General features: G+C 34.5%; 1 pseudogene; it reads left to right on the top strand.

Moving 5' to 3' along the window:
* Positions 1 to 21,291: 21,291 nt before the first annotated feature.
* On the top strand, positions 21,292 to 25,670 carry LOC112650949 (protein FRG1-like; annotated as a pseudogene).
* Positions 25,671 to 27,557: the final 1,887 nt, after the last annotated feature.

Below are 27,557 nucleotides of genomic sequence, written 5' to 3'. Positions count from 1 at the left end.
AACTCTATGGACTACCAGTTCTACATGTTATTAAAACAACAAAATTGATCTCAACATCAGAAATCTGGGTACTTAAAAGATTAGAGATAACAAAATAGACTTTGGGGACTCCTGCACTTCCATAATAGATCATTCTTTTCTTTTCTTTTTTTTAATTTTCTTTATTCATTCATGAGATACAGAGAGAGAGAGAGAGAGAGAGAGAGGGGCAGAGACACAGGCAGAGGGAGAAGCAGGCTCCATGCAGGGAGCCCAATGTGGGACTCAATCCCGGGTCTCCAGGATCACGCCCTGGGCTGAAGGTGGCACTAAACCACTGGGCCACTGGGGCTGTCCACTTTTCTTTTCTTTTCTTTTTTTTTTTTTTTCTTTTCTTTTCTTTTCTTTTCTTTTCTTTTCTTTTCTTTTCTTTTCTTTCTTCTTTTTTCTTTTCTTTTTTTTCTTTTCTTCTTTTCTTTCTTTCTTTCTCTTTTCTTTCTTTCCTTCTTTCTTTCTTTCTTTCTTTCTTTCTTTCTTTCTTTCTTTCTTCCTTCCTTCCTTCCTTCCTTCCTTCCTTCCTTCCTCCTTTCCTTTCCTTTCCTTTCCTTTCCTTTCCTTTCCTTTCCTTTCCTTCCTTTCCTTTCCTTTCCTTTCCTTTCCTTTCCTTTCCTCTTTTTTTCTCTTTCTTTCTTTCTTTCTTTCTTTCTTTCTTTCTTTCTTTCTTCTTTCTTTTTTCTTTCTTTCTCTCTTTCTTTCTCTTTCTTTCTTTCTTTTCCTTCTTTCTGATTTTTACTTATTTATTTGACTGAGAGGGGGAGAGAGTGAGCCAGAGAGCACAAGCAGGGAGTACAGCAGAGGGAGTGGGTGAAGCATGCTCCCCAGAGAGCAGAGAGCCCAATGAGGGGCTCACTCTCAGGACCCTGGGATCATGATCCGAGCCAAAGGCAGATACTTAACCAACTGAGCTTTTCTAATGTTATTTCTCATGAAGCTCGAAATTCTAACTGAATAACGTTATCTGTGAACTCTTAAGAGTGTGCTGATTAACACTAAAAAGTTAGTACTGATATGATAAAATTATGAATTAACATATTTATTAATATGTATTTGATACAATGTACATGTGCATGTTCAGTAAATGGTATGGTTAAGAATAAGACCTTACATTTTCTCTAGGCAATCAAAGTTTTTCTAAAAATTATTATTTTTCAAATGCTTTATATAGGATATCTGTTTTTTTTTCAGTAGAAGGAGTCATTCATGTAACTACCTCACATATTACTGGAACTGGAATAATTTACTTTCTCTGCTTCTGTTAATTTACTTTCTTTTCCCCCTCCTTTTTTCTTCTTGATCTACAAGCTTGTCAAACAGACAAACTCAACTTTTCCAAATTAGTCGTGAACCTGCTAATGTATTCTAATAAAATCAATACCTTCACTTTATAGGTGGATTCCATTTTTCTAGTTGAATTGATTACAAGTACGTGACTGATCATTTTTTGCAGAGTGTTTGAACATTTTGTTATTATTTTACTTTATTACTATTATTCACCTTAGATTTTATATTATGATATAGACAAATATTGGCTTTCTTTACTCAAATTTCAAATTTTTAATCTTGACCCTTTTTGTCTATTTTTTTAAATTTAACCCTTGCAAAGACTACAAAGCTATTTTTTTTCTTCTTTAAAAAATCTAACCTGAGGATTTCTCATTTTTAGTGAGCTAGTTTATATTCGACATCCCAGATTGCATGGGGCAATTACAGCTACCTCAGTATTGCTTGCACAATGTTGACTACTAAAGAGAATATTGAGAATCAGGGGCTTAACCTTTGTCCAATTACCAAAATCATTCCATTTATACTCAATCTGTCTTAATTCTCTCACCTTCTTTACTTCTGTCTCAAATAGTACAAATCTTTTTGTACCTCTTTTGTGTATTAAGAGTGTAAAGTTAATGAACATTAATTCCCTTTTGTAATTTTTTGAGTATAGTTGACATACATGATTTTCAGGTGTACAACATAGTGATTCGGCAAGTTTATATAGTGCTCTATGTTCACCACAAGTGTAGCTACTCTCTGTCTCCGTATATCACTATCCCAATACTACTCAGTAGATTCCTTATGCTATGCCTTTTATTTCCAGGTGTAAGTCCTTCCATAGCATTAACTTCTTTTCTCTAGCAAACATCTCCACATATTTGGTCTATGTCTAGTCTAGCATATTACATTTAAAAATATAAACAGAAATATCTGTACTTACTAGAGTCTCAGACTAAGGAAAAAATCTAAAATTGCTAGTTGGGAGATATTCATCAATAAAAGAAGCTTCAAGCTACTTTCAGCATCACAAAAAAAAAAGAGTAATAATAAAAGGCAGCTGTGGTCTCTATGCCTCAGGGGAATTTAATGAGGTGGGAGGTAAAATGGGAAGGGAAGGCTTCACAAAGGAGGCATTGTCTTCACTGATTTGTAAATAATTAGTGCAATTCTAATGGACAGATGAAAGGAGCCCTCCAAGGGAAGAGATCAGTATATGCAAAGAACATGAAAGAAACCAGGGAAAGATATATGAACTACAACTGGAGACTCCGAAGTTAGATTAAGCATGGTCTAAAAGCCACATCTTTCGGGGATGGGATCTGTCCGGTGATGCACTTATATCAGATTGTAAGGCACCACTCTGTGTACATCTTTGTCTTTCCAACATGAATTTCAGTTAGGCCAGGTTGGTAGCTTGAAATAAGCCATAGTTTGATTAGTAATAACACTGAAATTGGAAACACTACACATCAGGACTTTTTATCCCAGAGATAGATCTAGTTGTTAAACATTTATTAGTGCATTACTGACTTCATCTAAAGTGTAATGAGGAGTCACTAGAAAATTTTAAATTAGGATGTGACATCTCGTTTCCTCTGGCTTACCACAAACTTGGTGGTTGAACCATCTGTAATCATACAGTTCCAGAAATCAGAAATCCAAGATGGTTTCAACTGGCTAAAATCAAGGTATCTGCAGGTCTGCTTTTCTTTTGGAGGCTCTAAGAAAATACTGGTTCCCTGTCTTTTTCAGCTTCTAGAGGCTGACCACATTCCTTTCCACATGTCCCCTTTCTTATTCAAAACCACAAGCGCCTGGAAGAGTCTTTCTTTCACATCACTCTGACACTGTATCCTGCCTCCTTATTCCACTTAAAAGAACCCTATGATTACTTTGGGCCTGCCTGGTTAATCCAGATTAACCTCCTCATATCAAGGTCAGCTGATTAGCAAATTTAATTCCATCTGTAATCTTCACTCCTTCCTTCTATGTAACATAGATGTTACAGTCCATGTCCTGTTCTCCAGGACATGGACATCTTTGGGAAACCATTCTATGCCTACCGTTGCATTCGATAAATTTGTTCTGGAGGTGATATGGAAGATGCATTAGATGCTAGTAAGAAGGGTAGGACCTCAGTGAGATAAAATGAGAGCTTGAATCAAGTTAGTGGAAGTTAGAATAAAGATGGTGAGGGTAATGATGACTTCCTTGTTGGACATAATGGAATAGGGGAAATAAAATAACCCAAGCCCTTAATATAATGCAAAACTATATCAAAAATGAAGATATTAATTCCATTTCCATTGCAAATAAAAGTTATCAAACCTAATTTATATTTTGGTAAAATTGCCTATTTAGTATTAAAGTGCAAACCAAAATTGCACTGTAATAGAAACTGTGTGCAATTTATCAAATCCTAGCAACTAAAATGCAGCTATCTTGATTCTTCAAAATTTTCTTCTCTTTGCTCTTGCTCTATAACATTTGGTCCACAACTTTGAAATAAGTAAGGATGGATTGGAGAAAGAAGTATCATTTACTTCCTTATACATTGATACTCTAAAACCCACTCTCAAAGAATTCAAAATAACTTTGAGTGGTTCCTAAGGCTGGCATATATGTTTTGCATCTCCAACACAATAACACAAACTACCTATGAAATAGTTACAGAAATGAAATATTTGTCACTGGTATAAGAAGGCACAATTATATTTATTCTTAAAATAGTAAGATAAAATAATTTAGCTTATGTTAGGGAAAGAAGAAAAACTTCTAACTTGTGTCTGGCTCTTACCAGTTATCTGAAGGAAGGACTGATTAGATAATACCTATTGCTTATAAACTTAGATTAGTTAAAAACATACAAAAAGTGTTCTTTTTATCATTAAAAAAAATCACCGGTTGTAGTATTCTTAAATTTTTAAAAATTGGGACACCTGGTTGGCTCAGTGGTTGAGCATCTGCCTTCAGCTCAGGGTATGATCCCAGAGCTCCAGGACCGAGTCCCACATCAGGTTCCCCATGGGGAGAAGGCTTCTCCCCCAGCCTATGACTCTGCCTCTCTCTCTCTTTGTCTCTCATGAATAAATAAGTAATATCTTTAAAAAAATCTTTTAAAAGTGACTGAAAATGACTATGATGCCAGCACAAAGTAGATATTCAACAAATACTTCCTGAAGACATAAGTTAACATAAAGCAAAAGAAATCGTTCTCAAAAATCTTTAAAGCTCCAGAAATATGCATTGATGAGTCTTATAATAACATATGTTAATATGTGGATGTTGAAATATGGCCAGGAAACACTAATCAATCACTGTTATATGTACAATTGTCACACTGTCCCCAAATTTTCTCCTTACTGCCATCCTTGACCCCCTTAAGCCACATACATGCAACATCATTATTGGTGAAATCAAAGTACAACCCGTAACTCTCCTGCATGAAACCCTCTAGTGGCTTCCCATTTCACTGGGAACAAAATTCCTAACACTTGCTCTCCAGGGCTTATCACGGCCGGCACCTATTTAGACAGCATATCTCAAATCTGGCTGGAACATGCAGTCTCCAGATCTTTGTCATCTCTGAAGAAAAGCTCTCCCTAACCACCTAATCTAAAGTAATCCACCTCTCATCCTGTCAAAGTGTCATCTCATTTCAAACTTGTGGATCTTAAATATCTTAAGCCCATTAGATTAGATCTATTACTATTAACCTACATTTATCTAATTATCTTGTTCATCTTTGTTTTACTGCCTCCTTCCCCATTAAAATCTAAATGCCGTGAGAGCAAATTGTTTGTTTTTGTTTATTGCTGTATCTCCAGGTAAGCCCTCACCAAATATTTTTGTATGATTTAATGCATATATTACCTGTAAGTACAATATATGCAATCTTATGTAAGCATTGATTCATATGATTCATATTGTCTAATGAATTTAGAATACCCCATACATCCACCACCCTTAAAATTTTACCTAAATGAGACTTCCATTAACTGTGTGTTCAGGCAAGAAATATATAAAGCATATTTTTGTTTGTTTAATTCTCTCTCTCCACAGCATCTTAACCTTCAGCAAATTCTGTTGGCTTTGTCTTCAAAATATATCGAGAATATTACCAGACTTCCCCTACACCTCTCATAATTTAAGGAGCATCAACTCTTGTCTAGAATGACATTAAGAAAAAAAATAGTCAATTTTAGCCATGTGAAATTTGAGAGAGCATTCACATATACATATCATTTAGGTAAATGAGTTACATAAAATTGAAGTTTAGTGGAAAATATATTAACATATCAAATTTGGAGTCTGAATTTGGACAGGTGTAAGGTGATTTCTCATTGTGGTTTTGATTTGAATTTCACTGATAAGTGATGTTGAGCATCTTTTCATGTGTCTGTTGGACATCTGTCTTCTTTGGAAAAATGTCTTTTTGTCTCTTTTTTTTTCTTTAAAGATTTTATTTATTTATTCATGAGACACACACACACACACACACACACACAGAGGGAGATAGAGAGAGGCAGAGACACAGGCAGAGGGAGAAGCAGGCTCCATGCATGGAGCCCGACGTGGGACTCGATCCCAGGTCTCCAGGATCAGACCCTGAGCTGAAGGCAGCGCTAAACCATTGAGCCACCCAGGCTGCCCTGTCTCCTCATTTTTTAATTGGATTGTTTGGTTTTTTGATGTTGAGTTGTATAAGAATCAAAAAGACAAAAAAAAAAAAGAAGAATCAAAAAGACATAAGTGTTGGCAAAGATATGGAGAAAAGAGAATGCTTTTGCACTGAAGGGAATAAAAATTGGTGAAATATCTAGGAAAACAGTACGGAGGTTACTCACAAAGATAAACATAGAAATATCATATGATCTAGTAATTCCACTGCTGGGTATTTACCCAAAGAAAATGAAAACACTAATTCAATAAAATATATGAATCTTTATGTTTATTACAGCATTATTTACAATAGCCAAGACATAGAAGCAATCCAAGTGTCTGTCAACAGATGAATGGATAAAGAAGAAGGGGCATGTGTATGTATGTGTGTGTGTGTGTGTGTGTGTAATGGAATATTACTCAGCTATAAAAAAGAATTTTCCCATTTGCAACAAAATGGATGATGGATCTAAAGAGTATAAAGAGCCTGGGTGGCTCGGTGGTTGAGGGTCTGCCTTTGGCTCAGGCTGTAATCCCAGGGGTCCTGGGATGGAGACCCACATCAGGCTCGCCGCAGGGAGCCTGCTCCTCCCTCTGCCTGTGTCTCTGCCTCTCTCTCCTTGTCTCTCATTAATAAATAAATAAAATCTTAAAAAAAAAAGAGTATAATGCTGAGTGAATAAGTCAGAGAAAGATAAATACCATATGACTTCACTTACATATGGAATCTGAGAAAACAAAACAAATGAACAAAGAAGCAAACAAAAGACCAGACTCTTAAATACAAAGAACTGGTAGTCATCAGAGGGGAGGACAAAATAGATAAAGGAGATTAAAGGCACAAATTTCTATTGATAAAATAATAAGTCATAGGAATGAAAAGAACACAGGGAATACAGACAATAATACTGTAATAACATTTGGTGATAGATGGCGACTTACACTTATCATGGTGAGCCCTGAGCAAGGTATAGAATTGTCCAATCACTACATTGTACAGTGGAAACTTATATAATAGTATATGTTAATTGCAATTCAATACAAGAATGGGTATATTTCAGCATACACATGGTGTTAAAGTCACAAGTCTCTCATTTAAGAGATTTAGTTTAGATTGGTTGGAATGCTACTACACTTAGAATTTGAAGAGAGGAGGAAGTCCCAGAAAAAGGGATTAAGAAGTCATAGCCCGTGAGATTTATGAAACGCCAATAAAATGTATTCACCTAGAACCAAAATTAGCAAGAGTTTCAAGAAGGAGTGACTAATCAACTATATTACATGCACTGACAGACCAATTAAGATGAGGGCTGAGAGCTGAACATTGGATTTAGCAACTCTGACAAAAATAATCTCAGTTTAGTGATCAGAATCAAAGCTTGAATAGAGTGAATTCAAGAGAACATTAGAGCTTAGTCACCTTGCATAACTGACAATTTACATCAATTGAAGAGCAACTCCCCATTTCCCACTTCCTCCAGCCCCTGGCAATCACCATTCTATCTCTTCGTGATCCTGATTTCAATTCTTTTGTATATCTATTCTGAACAAGTTCTAAAGATCTGCTGTATAAGATAGTATCTATAGTTGTTTTTTTTTTATCTAAGATTTTATTTATTTACTCATGAGAGACACAGAGAGAAAGACAGAGGCATAGGCAGAGGGAGAAGCAGGATCCATGCAGGGAGCCTAATGCCAGACTTGATCCCAGGACCTCGGGGATCACAACCTGAGCCAAAGGCAAATATTCAACCACTGAGCCACCCAGGTGTCCCTTAAAATAGTATATATAGTTATTATACTACATTTGCACCTAAAAAATTGCTAATAGAGAAGGTCCAATGTTAAGTGTTAACAAGCAAACAAAAATGAAATCAAAGGGCCATAAAGAAACTTTTGGATGTGATAGATAGATCTAGTACTTTGGATTGTGGCGATAGTTCTACCAGTTTATGCAGATGTTCAAACTCATAAAATTGTATACACTAAATATATGTAATTTTTATCAATTATATCTAAATAAAGCCAGGAATGGGAGAGAACTTTATGGGAGAGAAACTTTAGCAGGTTATATAGAAAAATCTCTTAAGCACCTTGGCCATAAGTGAGGTTATATTTACTATGCTTTCTCCATTTTTCACAACAAATGGAGAATGGTTTTAATCAACTTTCAAGTAAGGGGTTAAGTATTTGGGATTTTAATCTCTGTTCTTTTTTTAAAATGTAAAAGCAGTTAGTTGACTATAGAACATCCATTCCCATTCTTTAAAGGTTCCTTAAAGAGTTGTCAATCTTGAATTCATTAGATAATTTTGATGCATGTAAATAAAATTATATATCTCATGCTCATATTTAAAAGTAAGATTTTTTGTTTGAACATGCAAAACTGCAGTTAGTAGGAATAATTTGATGTCTCACTTCTTTTGTATAATAATAAGCTAATTGTTTTCTCATTCAGCCTCTGTTCCATATTCAATGGGAAAAAAGACCCACATTTTCCCTAGTTTTTTTGAAATTACAGTTCTTAGTCATATAGTTACGAAGATGTGTCCTTCTGGGTTGCTTCGGGGGAGCAGTCAATTAGCGTCCAACTCTTGGTTTTGGCTAAGGTCTTGATGTCAGGATTGTGGATTGAGCCCTGTGTTGGACTCCCCGCTCAATGTGGAGTCTGCTTGAGATTCTCTCTCCCTCTCCCTCTCTCCTTCCCCCACTGTGTTCTCTCTTGCTCTCTCTCTAAAATGGACAATTAAAAAAAAAATGTGTCTTTCCTCCCTACCCTCCAAAAAAACTCATCCAATTTTAGAGAAGTTTATTTTTAAGAACCACTTTTTAAAAATAAATCTATTTTTTAAAAAAGATTTTGTCTATTTATTCATGAGAGACGCAGAGAAAGAGAGAGAGGCGGAAACACAGGCATAGAGAGAAGCAGGCTCCATGCAGGGAGCCCAATGTGGGACTCAATCCTGGGTCTCCAGGATCAGGCCCGGGGCTGAAGGCGGCACTAAACTGCTGAGCCACCCGGGCTGCCCAAGAATAAATCTATTTTAATAGTAAACTCGTCTTGCATGCTATTGAATCAGAACTAGAATTTAAGTGACTAATAACCAGGAAATGATTGTGTGATCTTGCCAAGAAAAATTCAAAGTTAAGTAATTTAAGATTAGTAATTATCCAAGTATTTTTCCTTCCTCTTGTAGGTCAGAGGATGAGCTAGATTAGACCTGGTGTCTTGTGAAGCTTTTTTATAACATAGTTACAGTTATGTGTCCAAAATATTTATTTTCTTGATAATCTCAATCTTTTTTATTAATATTTAATGAAAGGCACTACATTTTTTAACTGAACACATACTAAATGTAAGATGCAAAGCCAGGTGCTAACTATACAAATAACTATGTAAACTTGTGGGTAATCAAGATATATTCATGTTTGTATGTTAACTACAATCTGTAATATACTAATAGTATTCTGAATATGTAAAAATTGTCTCCAATTAATGATGTCTACTATATTCTAAAATTGGAAACTACTAAGTCATGAAATAATATGACATTTGCATCAGTAATATTTTTATGGTTCTAAATTATATTAAAATGGGGTAACAGACAAATTTTATATCTCACTATTTTAAAAAATAAGTATCAATTCATCTCATTGTTCTTCTTAATAGGCTAGGCTGTTTCCCAGCTGGAATAGACCTGGGTCCTCTGAGTTTTGTTTTTTTTTTTTTAATATTGTTATAGCCATGTGTCCAAGATATTTATTTTCTTTATGATCGATAGCACTTTTTCACGAAGACTTACTTAAAATTTTATTGTATACTGAATGGAAGAGATGTTGGGAAATAGGTTCTGTTAATGCTAATATTCCCTACTTATCCTGAAAATCAGCAGCCAAAGACTGAGAAATAATTAGTTTGCATCTACTCATCAATGAAAACTTACAGTGAGTCTCAGGAGAATAGAAAAAGGCAAGAGACACAATAATTTTGAGAAATATTGGCAGAGTGAAGAGGGGGAAGGTCTCAGTCCCAGGAATACTTAGGTCTTGATTAAAACTCAGTTCTTGGTCCACCCAGCAAAGGGTCATCTGTAAGGACCTACATTTCTTGTTGATGATTGGTATAATTTTGCAGTCATCTTTCATTGCAAAGAATATTTTACATTGTTACAAAGAAAGACTGTGTAAGATAATTTAGATTTAAAAAAATTTAACTCTCTCTGACCTCTAATCTGCATCACCATCATCAAAATGGGAATCAGTACTGTGATAGACCTAAACAGGATTCAAATCTATTATACTTGGTGTTTTATTTTCTCTTTATGGTGATAGGATATTATAATGTAGAAGATATCTTCACTGTTATCTTCCCCAATTGACTAATCATGTAATAATTCTATAATTCCCTCATCTATTCAGTCCATCTGTGCTTTGTATTTAATATCCTCAAGTTTAACAGTTCTTGCTTTCCTTGCATATTATGGCTTAAGCAGTCTGTTAAAAAAAGTTTCATATTGCTCTCTCAATATTGGTAACAGTAGAAGGACAGACATTGCCTGACAGTCCAGAATAATTTGGAAATTTCAATTAACCAGCAATACTATCACTTCAACTTAAGATCAATATTAGTTACTTTTAATAATTTGCCCTAGCAAAAAATTTTCTGTCATTATTATTGGATATAACAGTGCTACCAAAAAGGCTTATATCATTATCCAATAATTTAATTAAACAAGGGGCTAGTAAATTCTAACTGTTGTATAAAAAGCATTCTAAAGTGAACCTGAGCCCTCCTGCAAGATTCTTTTGTTTTAGGGCATAATTGTCTTCATAATGAGGACTTTATACTAGTTAAGACCAGTTAGGTTGCAGTTGATAGTATGGTAGATTGCAAAAACAGCAATACTTCACCACTCTTCATATTATGCTCCTTTACATTGTGATTTTGCAATTATTTCCATCAAGAATTGGAATTTGGAGCACCTGTGTGCCTCAGTTGGTTTAGTGTCTGACTCTTGATCTCAGGGTTGTGAGTTCAATCCCTGCACTGGGCTCTATGCTCGTTGTGGAGCCTACCTTAAAAAAAAAAAAAAAAAAAGGCTGGAATTTATTTTTTCATCCCTTGAACCTGAATAGGTTTGTGATTTCTTTTGCCAAGAGAATGGTGGAAAATGGAACAGTGTATAAATCCCAAGCCTATACTTCAGGCTGCCCTTCTCTCTTCCTTCTCCTGGAGATCTCCTGGCTGCCATTTGAACAAGCCTGGACTAGCTTTCTGTAGGTAGAGAAACAATATGGTGACAGAAGAGGCATCCACCAGAAGTCCTATTCTAGGCATTAGCTGGTCCGGTATCTAACTACAAAGATGTAGAAGCAAGTCCAGCCAACATCAGTGTGCCTACCTACCGTTAAATCAGCAGACTTGCCCAGTCGACTCGTGGACTCTTATGCAATAATAAAATGCTGTTTTAAGACATTTAAGCATTTGTGGTGCTTAACAGCAGCAAAAGCTAACTGACTCAGGTAGAAAGAAACCCAAGAAAAGGTGAGAAATTATTTTAATCTTAATGAGACACCACAGAACAGCTACAGGAATGCCAGTGATGAAGACCCCATAGGAACTACTGGAACAGGTGTCACATGTTCTAAGGACTTTTATGTGTCTCGGTCAACTAGGGCTAGGGGTTACACTGCACAAAAAGACAGCCCCTTGGGAGAACTACTGAGAATATTACCAGAAAAGGGGGCTTAGGAAAGATAGCTATCATCACAAAATCTCGTTCAGGTATGAGAAAACCTGTAGTTTCAGTTACAGATAGTACATTATCTATTAATACTCATCCCTGCTTCTATGCAGACCGCCTCTGTGGTCCCTAATATATATTCTGTTACACCATCCTCTGATGTGAACCTGACTGCATATTCGAATTTCCTCTCTCATCTAGTTTTATAATTTAATACTCTGGTAACTCCCAGTTGGTTTTGTCAAAAGAAAGTTTCTCATACCATATATGATATTCTTTCATGACAGCAAAATATAGAAAAAAAGAAGATCCCTTTTTAATATTCAAGTGTCTAGAATCCATGAGACTCAAGGACATAAAATTACCTACTATGTGCAAGGTAGCCAGCCTAAGCATGCATACACACTCTTTGAATGCCATGTCAATTTATGTTCTGGCTCAATCACCTTATGATTAATTTCCACCAACTATATGTTCATAAAATTCATGTGAATCCAGGAAAAAATAAAGACATTCGTTTTAAATTTAAGACCTGAATCACTGACTACATTTTTCTTAGAAATAAGTTCTCTAGCTTGCAGAGATATGACCTAAAAAGTATGCTAAAATGTTTTATTACAAAATATATTTGTTATGCAAAACCAAGAATAGAAAGACATTTTTTTTAAATTCCCATTATTCAGGAGTTTTAGGTTTCAAAAATTTTCGATTAAAAATTATAGCTAAATTTCTCTAAACTTAAATACAAAAATCAAACCTTTGAATCTATTATGTTTTTGAAAGTGTGCGGATAAATATTAGCATTTTTGGTGGCTCCCTCTATGATAATGAACTGTAGTCATTTTGGTGCAAATGAAGGATGGTAATACATTTCCAAAAAAGTAAGGTTTTCCTAAATGTGGTGGCCCTGAAAAGATGCAGGTTATGTGTTTTGGGTTTCATTTTGGAACGGACTGATCAGTCTAGAAAATAATAAAACCAAGTATATGTTCCATATATATTTCTACTCTGGAGGGTTCATTTCATATTATTTTCAAATGATCAGTTTTGTCTAATTTTTTTTTACAAGATGAATTTTACAATGCATGGTAATTTCAGATTGTTTGAAGAAAAGATGCTGAGAAGTTTGTGACAAAAATTTAATGTATTAGATATGTTGTAAAATGCTACTTCCAGCTTGAGCATATACATTTACAAAATAAATAAATGGACACAATATTACTTAATACGCTCTCTTCTTTGTACATACTTTCTGTTTATGTCTGTTATCAGTCCATTTATAAAGAAATCATTATTTATACATCAAAACGTATATCCTTCAAGCAACTTGAAAAAAATGTACTCTTTAAACTAGTGGAATTTTCTTTTTTTCCTTTTACTTTTCTTGAAAGAAAGAGAATGAGTGAGAGGAGGGGGAGAGAGAGAAATCTTAAGCAGGCTCCAAGCCAGCATTGAGCCCAACCCGAGTTTGGATCTCACTACTCTGAAATCATGACCTGAGCCGAAATCAATAGTCAGAGGCTTAAGCGACTGAGCCATCCAGGGGCTCCAAAAGTGAATTTCTATTGACAGTTATTTCACTGAAGGGCCCTGGTGAATTTTATCCAAAACAATAGTGTTAAGAAACAACTATCTGGGAACTAGATGTGCACAATGTTACTGGGTGTTATTGCTTCTAACCTTTGTTTCTAAGTTTTTCAGCAAACAGGTCTAGGAAATATACATTTGTAAGCACAAGTCATCTATACTTACTATCTCTGTATCATACTCAACACCACGGGTTCATGCCAATAGCTCCAATTCCAGTTCAACTCCTCAAGCTTCATTCAATTTTCCTCCCTTTCCTTGTTTGTAATTCTTCTGATAGTGGCTCTCAGTATTCAAAATATAATACATTTACTTACCTTTTCAGTCCTAGACTATCAAAAGATGCATACGTAGTTTTGTTAGATATTGCCAAACACTTCTCCAAAAGAATTTCTCAGCAAGAACTTCATTTTGTCTTCATTCCTAAGAGGAGGTTTTTATGGATTGAACTACCGCCACCACACCAGGGATTTTTAAGATATAACTCCATTGTCTTTTGGCTTCTCTGGCTTTTGAAAAGAAAAAGATATTGTGATTCTAATCCCTATTTCTCTCTGTGTAATTTTTTCCTTCTGACTTCATTTTTTTTTCGACTTTAATGGGGGTATAGTTGACGAATAGAAATTATATATACTTAAGATGTACAACTTGATATTTTTGTATATGTAGACATTGTGAAATGATCATCCCAATCAACAAGCTAGCTAATATTTCCATCATCTTACGTAACTTTTTTTTTTTTTTGGTGAAAACACTTCATATCTACCCTCTTACTAAATTTCAAGTATGCAGTATAGTATTGTTTACTGTAGTCACCATGCTGTACATTAGATTTCCAGACCTATTATTCATCTTTCATAATTAATTGAAACTTTGTCACATTAAATAAATATCTCCCCGTTTTCCTTTATCCCCAAACTGCTAGCGACTACCATCAGCCTCAGTGTTCTAGGAGTCCAACTATTTAAATCGTACATATAAGTAAATTCATGCAAAATTTGTCTTTCTGGGTCTGGCTTATTTCACTTAGTGTAATACCCTCCAGGTTCTTGTAGGATTCCAATTGCAGTTTGATATCATCTAAGAGCTTTGGGATGTTCTGGGTTTAGTGGTTGTTACTGTTTTTATTTTGTGTCATTTCCTAGGTTGTTTCAAGTCTAACAAGCCTTCTGAAGCCATTCTGTCTTTCTGCCCATTGTCATTATTATTGTTGTTAGAGTTTCCATTGACTCTTTCTTGTCCTTTCCATTTCACCCCTGGTATTTACGGAGGACCATCCCTCTTTTACACTAGCCACCTTTACATACCAAGCATTATTATTTTAGCACCCTTATCTCATAGTGCCAACATCTGGTTAAGTTTATATTTATTGTTCTGTCTCCTGACAGTGTGTTGTTTATTATCCTGCTTTTGCGTTTGTCTCAAATTTCTTATTAAATTCTGGTCATCATGTGAAAAACAAGACCGAGTTATATAGCATTTGTGCCTGAAAATGAAAATACTTGTTCCTGTGCTACATTTTTAGTTTGTTTTTTGATTCAACCTCCTCCAGGGTTGTGCTGGTGTTGAGATTTGTTGTTTATACTGTTAACAGTATAAACTTCTATCCATCCACTTCAAGTTTTCCCAGCATTACCTCTGGTTGGGATTGCAGCTTGGTTGCTGCAGGGATTTTCTTCAATGCTGCTCTTCCATAGTTAAGTTTCAAATTTCCCTGTTTCCTGGCCCCTCTCAGAGAGAAGTTCCATGTACGTGTCCCTTTCCCAATGGCAGACTGTGGCTGCTTTTTAGTCAATGTTTATTACCATGCCAGCAGAATCTAGGTTGGGCCTCAAGGAAGCGTGGCTTCCATGGTGATACTACTCTTAACTCTCATGGAAGCCAAACTCTGCCTTTCTTGGCAGTTCTTATGCAGGAGAGGATTTCTTATCTTTTCTTCAGAAGTAAGGAATCTCTAGGACTTCCTGTCCTCAGCCAGCAGCAAACTTTTTTTTTTGTTTGTTTTGTCTTTAGTTCCTCTCCTCTAGCCACATAGGACCTTCACACGTGCTCACTGAGATTGCTGCCTGTCTCTAGTAGCTTAAAATGTTTGTACTATAGAGTATAATTGTTCTTCTAGGCCATTTTTCATCCTTCAATGTCAGCAAGTTTTGTCCTTCGGGTCTGTACCATTGAGGAAGGCTTTCTTCAGTGCCTACCTCACCCCTAACTATTGTCCTAAGTAGCCAGTAGAGATCTATGAAGACAACCTGCAAATGCAGCCTATCTCCCTTTGTGTTGAAAGCTCACAGGGGTTCTATTCTCTCCCCCTAGCCCACACTCAATGTTTAGAACCTTTTAAAGTACTGTAGTCACATAATTTTGTTCCAATCAGGAGGTGCTTGTTGTTCACTTGGCTCATGCTCTGCTAGGGTGATCCAGTGTTGGTGTTCTGTTTCTCTTTGGAGGAGCTAGTTTTTCCAAAGTGTTCAAGCTACTTGCTTGCCCTGAAACCTCTGCTTTTCAATAAGCTGAGGAAAACTTATGATTTTTATCCAGCTTTTTCTTGTTGTGAGGACAGAAAGTCTTATCAGCTTTCCACATCCTTTGTGGAAGTAGAACCCAGGAACACAATTTTGAGACTTATTCCACATATATATATATTTTTTTTTTCTTAGAGGACCTCAGTCAGATTAAGTCCTTATTGCCCACAATACTATATCTACTCCTCACTGATCCTTTACTGATTTTTTCACACTTCCCTGTCACTTATCTGGCTTTCTCTACTCCTCTCACATCTTTCTGGGATTTCCTCCTACATAAACAAACTATCACTGGTTGGTAGAAAGGACTTAATATCAGCAGCAAATTAATAAGTTATCCTTCTAATACTGTTCTTAAACCATTTGTTGTATACATTGCCCTGTCCTACATAATCCTGAACCTGAGTACTATTTCTTATAGATTCTGTCATAAATTATATTCTCTTTTATTTAAAATTTTACATCCATAAAGACCTATAGAAAAGATGTTTCTGAATTAAGTAAAAATTTCATTTAACTATAATGCACACACTTTGAAAACATCCCATTCCTCCAAATTCACTTATAAGTAGCTAGATCAGAAAAAAAGCTATATACTAGGAAAAATATATACCATATTTTCTCTAAATTTCATGGATTATGGGAGCAAGTGCACAACTCAGAGTTTTAGCATTGCATTTCTGGACAAAAGGCTCAGAGCTCAACTCTTTATCTGAAGTTCTTTGGTCTTGAAAATACAGTCCTAGGAGATCCCTGGGTGGCGCAGTGGTTCAGCGCCTGCCTTTGGCCCAGGGCACGATCCTGGAGACCCAGGATCGAGTCCCGCGTCAGGCTCCCGGTGCTTGGAGCCTGCTTCTCCCTCTGCCTGTGTCTCTGCCTCTCTCTCTCTCTCTCTCTCTCTCTGTGTGACTATCATAAATAAATTAAAAAAATTAAAAAAAAAAAAGAAAATACAGTCCTATTTTGTGGGGAAAGAACTCAGAATGTTGGGAATGCATTTTGTCTTGAGGTAAATCTAAAAAGGCCCAGGATTAGATTGTTTGGGCTTTAGAATTCTCTCCTTAAAGTTAGGTAAAATAAAGAATGAGAAACAAAAATAACTTTTTTTAGATTTCCAAAAAAAGATTTTCAGGTAAATTATCTTTTATATCTTAATGTAAAACTTTTATTTCAGACTAAGATTTATTTAGAATGATTTTTTTTAGAATGAATGTTTTAAGATTCAGAAAATATCCCACTGACCTCTAATCTTAAATAGTGTATAAATATAATAATTTATTAAAAATCTGACTAAATTATGGCTATACCTTTCATCTGAACTCTGCCTAAAATCATGATAGGACTTTAATGTATTTATTTATAAGAGAATTAAGAACAGTATTTTATTTTATTTTGCTTGGTTTAGTTTAGAAAGAAAATCAAGCTTTTAAGTAGAAGACTATTTTATTGCTTATATAATCAAGCACTTCCACAACGACCAAATATATTATTTAAAGTCATAGGGGGAACTGGCAGTTAATAATTCAGGGAGGAAGGGGTGGATCTCATTTCCTTTACAATTCAACTTTCTGTGATTTAAAAAACTAACACATTTCCTGAATTTTAGAGAAAGTTTACTTTTTTTTTTGGTACCACAAACATATTCTCATCAACTTTTCAGTTGGAAAATTTTAACTTTTTTTAAGGAACTAGAAGATAATTAGTAAATATATTTTATTTTCTTAAATATGGCTTATTAATTCTACTCCTGGTATACATCTCATTTCACATAGCTTAAATATATGATCCAACCATACTTTAATCTTTCCTTTCAAACTAATGATGAAATCTGAATTAACAGTGAGCATTCTGCTACCAGTAAAAGAAATATCACAGTAGAAGGACAAAAATAAGTGGCAAAAACATGGATGCTTTTTATCCTCTATGTCAAGTTATTCCTCATCTAAAAACAGATTTTATAATGTGATTTATTGTCCTGTCAAAATGGAATATAAAATATATTTAATATTATGAATATAAGTTTCTCATCTTAGAGTAATGGAGATTGAATTTTCTCCTCATTATCCATGCTAAATTATTGGATTAATTTAACTATTTTAGTAAAGAGGTTTGCATAGAAGACAAAAAGGACAGCATTAATAATGGTGATAATAGTACATAGAGAAGTAGACAGAAACATATAGAGAAAAAAATTTAAATGGTTATGAAAATTACTGTGTTGCTTACATATATATATATATAGATAGATAGATGATAGATAGATAGATATAGATATTAAACATTGAATGACTGAAGAATAATTTACCCTAATCTTACAAAAGCTCCCTGTATTACATTCTGAAAATGATGTTCTGCAATTACGCGAGTTCATGTCCCTATAGAGTACTTATAAAGCAGGATAAGTTACATGAAACAAAATAAAACAAAAAACGACTTTGGATATTATGGAAAAGGATTTGTTTTAGAATTAGCTAAAAATAAAAGCAAATGATACATCCAATTTTGTATTCTGTCAATAGGAAAGAGCAGTTTCTGTATTACTTTTGCTTTTCACAGCAAAAGGATGATTTAACAGGAAAGAGAAGACTGGATGAGATCAAGAATCAAGGACTGGAGGTCTTACACATAAATGCATGAACACACACCAGGACACACAGAGACTCACACACAAAATATTATCTTGGGATTTAGGTATTAAACCAGATTTCTAATTGCATAGTGATAATCTGTATCAAAATACCTAAAATACGTATTTTTTAAAGTTATGCATCAAAAATTAGCTATATTTACTATTTTCCTCATAAAAATGTGTCTCCCCAAAGCACCTGTCACACCTATAATTTTAAATTAGTTTTTTGTGACTATTCACCTAATAACTCTTTATCTATTAAATCACTGATGATACGGATCATAGTCATGTTTGTCCAACGTAACCTCAGGGTGTAGCCCAGTGCCTACAACATGTAGACACTTAATAGATATCTATTGGATAAATGTGAATGTTTAAAGAAATGAAAGGATGCGTTCTTGAATGTGTCAGTTTTCCAAACAGTGATAGAAATATAAATAACTTGTCTTGGTATAAAATCAGTACTGAGCTCTAGGTTAAAATTCCAGATGCTCAGTAGATATTTCTGTCAGAATATCTCACAACTCAAAACAGTGAAGTAAATAAAGACTTTGGATTATGTTTATGATGTTTATGACTCAAAAAATGTACAATTACTTTTCTACTTCTATAGTATAAAAAACAAATATTGCTACCAAACCAACCTGAGATTTTATAAGTGACAGGATATCATTCCCCTTTAAGAAAATCTCAGTATACTCACCACTGATCCTCCAGGCAATATCTCAATATTGCAGAGAACTTGCAAACAGGGTTTGAAGTCCGGTCCTGCCAAATGTTCCCAGAGAAACTGTTGAAAACCTCACTGCCTCAAGTACCTCCACTATATATACGTAGTGTTTACCATTTGCTTAAAGCAACTTAATATTCACTACCAAAACACAAAAATCCTCAAAGAATGAAGTTTGACTTCTACCAGACCAGGCAAACAATGACCAATAAACATAATTAATCAGTTAAGTTGTAGATCAGAGGGCGTCAAGTACTATTAAAAAAAGACATTAAAATAGAGTAGGATTGAGAGCTCAATATTGAGGGACACAAAAAAAAAAATAAAAAAAAAAAATTGAGGGACAGGCTGCAATTTTAAAAAGATAGTGAGACATCTTCAAGAAGGTTCACTTGGGCACAAACTTATAGACAGTGAGGGTGTTAAACATAGCTATGTGGGAGAATAAGCCAAGTATAGGGAAAAGTCAGTGCAAAGGACCTGTGGTAAGAGCAACCATGATGTAAACAAAGAAGATCAAGGAAGCCTATGTGGCTGGAATTGAGTGAGTCACGGCAATCATGCAGGAACTTCTCCATTTTTAAAAAATCTTGTTATCTTTTCCTTAGTTCTCAAGATGTTGATGAACACATATTTTACTGGAAAGAATCAAAATTATATATGTTCTTTTAAAGTATCATTTAAGGGCAGCCCAGGTGGCTGAGCGGTTTAGTGCCTGCCTTCGGCCTGGGCGTGATCTGGAGACCGGGGATCGAGTCCCATGTCGGGCTCCCTGCATGGAGCCTGCTGCTCCTTCTGCCTGTGTCTCTGCCTCTCTCTCTCTCTTCTCTGTGTTTCTCATGAATATATAAATAAAATCCTAAAAAAAATGAGTCTATCCTCTTTAAAAAAAAATAAAGTATCATTTAATATTCAATTTTGTTTGTATGTTTCATACAGCTTATAAAACACCAACAGTATTTTTCCTAAAGTGATTAGAGGTTAATATGATTTTCTTTCACACCATCATGTCTCTTAATTGGTATTACCTTAGGTCAAATTTACATTCTCCTCTCCAAAAACAAATTTATTTCAGAGTTTCCTATTTGGTAATGGTCACAGAAGAACAGAACAGCATAGTTGTCTTTTGCTTTTCTGTCTCCCTAATTCCTCTCATCTATTTAATCTACTAGTACTAGACTTTGCTTACCTTTTCTCTAAAAACAATCTTTTCCATTCTCAGGTCTAATTCTTTATTTTTTAAAGATTTTATTTATTTATTCATGAGAAATACAGAGACAGAGACACAGGCAGAGGGAGAAGCAGGCTCCCTGTGGGGAGCCTGATGCAGGACTGGATTCTGGGATGGCAGGATCATGCCCTGAGCCAAAGGCAGACACTTAACCACTAAGCCACCTGGGTGCCCCAGTTGCCCCAGTTCTAATTCTTTTTTTTTTTTTTATCCCTTACAACTCTATCATAACAGCCTTACAGAGCCTGCCAGCTTCTAGTTCCCAAACTACTTTTTACACCACTTTCACATTCACTGAGGTGAGTGTACAATCCTCCATTAAACTATTCTAGCAGGACAAATCAATAACTAACCGGTGGATGTGGTTACAGCAGCTCTTGAATCTCAGCGTCCATCAGCCCCTCCTAGTCTGTCCCTTTTTAGTTGGGTAGGAATTTAGCTCAGGCTCCAAGAGGGCTAATTGTATGTTGACACACACAAGCATAGTATTTTTAGTGGCTTTTCAATATTGTTAAGCCAAAATGCTCACTTCCAGTGCTGACTGAAGCAGCAGAAAAAGTAATGAGAAGCCTGATTTATGACCATATTTAAGAGACAAGATTGTAAAGGTGAGGATAATCGTAGGGTGGGAAACTTGCAGGATGAATGGAGTTAGAGAGTAAAGGTTGATGCAACACCCTAAAGGTGACATCATCTCCTCCCAGAGAAACCAAAGAAAAGCAAAGTGCCCAGGTGCTTCAGAAGAAAACATAACATCTTTTTCCAACAAAGATTGGATTATGTTTGCAGTGATTTCATGAATAAAGTATATTAAACGTCCCATTGCTTGAAATGTCAAAGATACAAAAAAATCAAATCTATGAAAAGGAAAGCCTAAAATGGAAAAGGTATAGTTGTGTCACTGTCATATTCCATTTAAATTGAACTGAATTTGGATCAAATGCCTAAAGAAAAGGCTGAAATAAGAATTAGAACTTAGGCACAGATAGACTTACTTTCCATTCACATAAAAGAGAAATCAGGTTCCGACAAGTGCATGATTTTTCTTAACATGACATTTTTCTGTCTCAAATATTTACTCATTCTGTATCCTACAATTTAACACATGATTTATAACCCTCAAATAATTTGTTAATATAACCACATTATAAACTTGAATGACTTGGTGAGCTAGCATGATGTCACAAAAGAAGGATCAGACACTTCGTCTCGATTTAAGACTCAGGTCAATGAAATTTTAAGCAAGACATTTTATCTTGATAGATTTCACTGATTTACATTTGAAATTATTATGTTGACTTGTTGATCTCTTGGGCTCAGCTCTGCAGAAAGAGTAGCCTTGAGAACAAAGAAATATATATACATATATCCTCAACTTTCAATTGAAAAGCCATATAATTCAATTGGAAAGGAAAACGCAGCTCATTTATTTCAATTATTTCTATTAAACCAAGATTTGTGACTACATGGTCAGGGCAATTCTCCCAAGGTCACTCTTACATGCTATGTTCACTATATGTAAAACCAAAACAGTAATTTAAGGAACTCCAGAAGGTATGTGAGTCCATTACAAAAATCTACTTAGCTGCATTTGTTAGAATTAAAAATGAGAAAAAGTTAATGCTTCCTGCAGAACTTTAATTTCTGAAAATGCTAAATATACATATACATCTGTTCTTTTTCCTATCCTATCAACATGGTCATAATTACGTTACTGTCTCAAATTCAACATGGCATGCATATTCATGAAAAGTGAACTAAGTCTCTTCAACAGAAGGATAGAATATATATCTTATAATTCTTTGTCAATTATTAAGTTAAATACATTAAAAGTAATTTATATATATATGAAGTTTTTATAACTGGGATAAAAACTATGAGCAAAAAAAATGTATTATATTCTTGACTATATTACAAAGTAAAAATACAGAACTTAAAAGATTATTTTAATGCAATTTTAATGATTTTCAGAAGCATGTGACCTGAATGTCTCTTTCTCTCTCAGCTCTCTAAGGAGAAGATTCAAACAAAAGACAAAGGAAATCTCAAATAACTGGGTACCAAAACCATCTCACAGAACACCTCTGTGGCAAGCAGAATTCTAAGATGGCCCCATGATCTCTACTTTTTATTACTAAATTGATGATTAGGATATACTACATGATAAAATATATTTTATCATAGAAATAATTGAAATAAATGAGCTGAGTTTTACTTTCCAATTGAATTTCCAGAAGTAATTACAGTTACTAATCAAATGACCACATGATCAGTAGATATCCAGGTGGGCCAAGCCTAATCAGGCAAGTCCTTTAAAAGCAGCAGTTTCTCAGGTGGAAATTTAAAAAAGAAAGTAAGAGAAATCTGAATGTAAGAATATTAGGAGAGAGAAAGAGAGGAAGAGAGATTTCATTGCTGGTTTAAAGATGGAGGAGGTCATCTGGAAAGGACATGAAAGCTAAGAATGATCCTAGTTGACACTCACTGAGAAAATTAAGACCTATTCCTACAACAGATTGTTTTGAATTCTGCCAAATAACATAAAGGAGCTTTAAAGTACATTCTTCCCCAAAACCTCCAAATAAGAGGCTATTCCAGTGAAGAGACAGATCTTAAATTTGTGAGGTATTATGTAGAGCACCCAGTAATGTCCACTCAGACTTTTGACTTTCAAAACTGTGCAATAATAAATGGGTAGTATCTTAAACTGCTAAATTTATGGTAACCTGTTATTAAAAAATAGGAAACTATTATTATTTCTAAAACCTCAGGTTCAAACTGGATATAAAAATAATCTGTAACTAAATTAGAAAGGTAATTTAGAAACAAAGTCCTATTTTTTTTAAAGTATAGGAAAATGTGTTATGACTGGAGATCAAAAAAAGGGTAAAGAGAAAAATTAAGAAAAAAACTAAGGAAAACATGAATAAATTTGGATGCATTAAAAATCTTGAAAAAATAATTATTATTCAAAGTAGAAAGATTACACAATTTTAACATATATTACTAAAAGTGATCACTTAATAACTCTATATTATAAATAATATAGATATATATTATAAATATATATAGATAGATATTTATATATATAAATATATATAAATATAGATATTTATATATAATATATATTATAGATATATATAATATAGATATATATTATAAATAATATATATATGTTATATATAAATAACAATATATTCAAAGAAATGACAAATCATTAAAGGTCAATCTAATAGAAAAATTGGAAAATCAAGGAAAAGGGGAAATTACATGAAAACTGAAATAGTTTATACATATATGAAAAATGCTCAATCTCAATAGTAAGTAGAGAAATACAATTTTTTTAGAAAGTGATATACTATTTTATGCCCATCATATTGACCAAAATTGAAGGCTGTTGATCCAGGTAGGTAGCCCTAGATATCAATCAGAGGAAATTTATATGTTATTTTGGAAACTGAATTGCTATACTTACTTCAGAATCTAATTTGGGATTACCTAACAATATTGAAGGTAATTATAGCCTACTTAAATTGTGGTCTTCTAGCAGAATGTGTAAAATAGGAGTGATGTTAAGGTACAGGCACTAGATACTGTTCATTTTAAATTAAATAACTTATTTAACTAGTCCTAAGATCCTAAATTTCTGAATACATTATTTTCTAGCATTACATGGAACTACCCCCATTTCTCCTTTAAATACAACTTTTCTAACATTAAGACACACGCACATACACACACACATACACACACACATACACACGCATGCTCCTATCACCAACTGTGAACTTCTTACTTATCTGGCAAATTAAAATACCTCCATAACATGACATAAATATAATTTAAGATGTATTCTGGGAAAGTTCTCCAATCTTGAGTCATGGCACCAGAGATTCATCAAAGACTTCCTTCCTTCCCTGCTTATTCACGAAGGATAAAGGATGGCACTGGATACGGGTTATATTGGCCTTTATTCAATTGTCTGAATTAGAAATGTTGTAGGATATGGTTCATAAGAATAATGGCAATTCTGGTTGAATAACCACCAATCTTTAGTAACTCAAATGTTACCAACAAAATATTGTTTTGAGACAAGGTTTATTTTATTTTATTTTTTATTTAGTTTTTTGTTATTTTTTTCATTTTTAAGGGCTTGAACTCATGGCTCTGATATCAAGACCTGAGCTGCAATCAAGAATCAGATGCTTAAACAACTGAGCCCCCCAGGGTCTCCTGCAACAGAGTCTTATAAAAGGAAAGTGAAAAGAGCTTTAGAAAGAAATTTTGAAAAGTAAAGAGACTTTTAAAAATGTCATTAAATGCAGGATGAGAGACACCAGGGACTCAGGAGGGACATATCTACTCCTGTTATTTTATGCACTTTCAGGGAGTCTTCACTCTTTCTTCATGTTGGGGCTTCCTTTGCCTGTTTTTACTCCAATAGAGGTATTTTACCCTTAGTCAGCTCTTAATTCTTCACACAGAGTATTACCAGAACCAAGGCTGAATACTCCTATGTGAATTCCATCAAACTTCCATTCAAGGGAAACAAGGCTAAGAGTAAGAAGAAAAAGAGTAAAGAGAAGATGAGAAAAGAGATGAAGATACTCAACTTGATATTGTTGTAATCTTGTGGGTCACAACAAACTTTGGTGAAATTTCAGGGATGATAGCAATTGAAATGGATAAAGGAACCTATATACATACATTGACAGTGGACTTTTTACACTGGGAGCGCCACATAAAGAAGTTTATGATGGCTAGTCTTCCAGAACAGTTTACAGCTGTCATCCTGCCTGATTCCTGAATTGTGTTGAAATCTGGCTATGGAAAATATGTTGGTATCAATTCAGATGGACTTCTGGTGCATTTGGATATAATTGGACCAAGAGAACAATGGGAATTCGTCTTTCAAGATGAGAAAATGGCTTTATTGACCTCAAATAGCTGCTTTATTAGATGCAATGAAGCAGAAAATATGGAACCAAAAGGTAAAACATCAGGAGAAGAAGAAATGATAAAGATCAGATTCTGTGCTGAAAGAGAAACTAAGAAAAAAAAAGGTGATATTCCAGTGGAAGACAAAAGAAATATTAAACAGTGTGTAATCAATTGTATAAAGAAATTTCAGAGCTTCCAAGATCATAAACCTAAAATAAAGACAATAAAATTTTCAAAAAGCCCAGAAAGATGTATTTTTGCATCAAACACTCTGGACAAGAGAGCAAAATTGAAAGCTAATAGATACTGCAAATGACTAGAATTTCTGTTTGTCTCCTCCTATTTTTTTTTTAATAAAATAGTCACTAGAAATGTATTTACAGTGTGTCTGTGTGTGTGTGTGTGTGTGTATACAGAGGACACACACATATATATGTATATATATGTATACATGGTGTGTATATACATATATTATCTATATATTATTAGATATATAATTATATTTATATAATTATATATGTATACATATATACTAATTATAAATATATAAAATTAAATGCAAACGTTTATATTCATCCTCAGAGTATTTCATTAGTTGGACCACCAAGTTTTTCAAGTTATCCTAAATAAAATTCATAATTTAAAATTTTTTCTTCCACTCATGGAGGTAAGGTAGATCCGTATTATGAGAATTCCTACTCTCAGAGCAGATGTGTTTCTATTTTTCCTGACAACTACATCTAAAACCCCTGAAGACACATATATTTTTTCCCTGAATTTACATAGGTTTTAAATATAAAGGAAATGTAAGAAGAATTTGTAAGGTGGAAAGAAGGCATAAAGGTTAGGAATCTTGGCCCTTGAGAAATGATTTGTGATGATTTTCCTGGGGTTTCATTATAACATGTATAAACAAGATTGGGTACTAGAGAAACTGGCAACATAGAAAAGACAAACAAACAAAAAACAGATAAAAACAACCCCTCATGGTATTACTTGAGACATATGGAAAGCATGGATTCTACCCCCACTCTCCGGTCCCCAGCTGGGGTGATATTAAGGAGGCTGAGTGAAAAGATAGGACTTTTCTAACATTTTGGAAGTAATGGCACCTATTCACACAATATCAGTAGAAGTAGAGTCAAGAGCAGTAACAAAGGAGCTATCTTCTTCATAGGGTGATTCTGAGAGAGGCTTGGGGGAGGGGCGGGTCTGAAATCTTACTACTGCCCCAGCAGTAATGATGGTCCTCTTTCCTCAACCTCAGGATGTCAATGGAACTGAGTAGGAAATCTGGACTTCTAGTCACATGTGAATGCAATAGATGTCTTCTTCTTGAAACAACTGTACTAAAAATTAGAGTGTCTCATAAAAGAAATAGGAAGTCTTAGTAAAGAAATAGAAGATATAGGGGTGCCTGGGTGGCTCAGTAGGTTCAGGGTCTGCTTTTCGCTCAGGTCATGATCCCAGGGTCTTGGGATTAAGCCCTATGTTAGATTCTCTGCTTAAGGGGGAGCCTGTTTCTCCCTCTTCCTCTGCCCCTCCCCCACCTCGTGTGCATCTCTCTCTCTCTCTCTCTTTCACTCTGGATCTATCACAACTAAATAAAATCTTTAAAAGAAAAGAAATAGAATATATAAAGAACCAAATGGAGACTAAAAGGCAGAAAACTACAGCAATAAGAATTTTAAAAACCATGGATGGAGTTTATGCAATGAATGGGATAGAAGAAATAATTATTAGATTGGAAAATAGAATAGAAATTATGCAATCTTAACAACAGAGACACAGTATACTTTAAAAAAATAATAGAACCTGAGGAACATGGGGGAGCTATAACAAAAGATCTAACATCCCACAAAGAAAGAAGAAGGAAGATGGGGATCAAAACCACTTAATACAATGACTAAAATCTTCTTAAATATGTCAAAAACATAACCTATGGATTTAAGAATCTAAGCAAACTCTAATAAGGAAAATCACAGACAGATGCATTACAATTAAGCTTCTAAAAAATTTTAAGACAGAAAACAAACCTTGAAAGTAGCCAGAGGGGAGGAAAAAACACCTTATCTCCAGGGGAAAATTAATTATAATGAAAACAGATTTCTTATTAGAAGAAATAAGTGAAGGACAGAAGGAAGAGGCACTGTATTTGCAAGTTATGAACAAAAGAACTATCAACTCAGAATCTTACATTTGT

Source organism: Canis lupus, chromosome 16, assembly GCF_003254725.2.
Source record: "Canis lupus dingo isolate Sandy chromosome 16, ASM325472v2, whole genome shotgun sequence".
NCBI lineage: Eukaryota > Metazoa > Chordata > Mammalia > Carnivora > Canidae > Canis > Canis lupus.
This window is presented reverse-complemented; position numbering and strand designations above follow the sequence as displayed.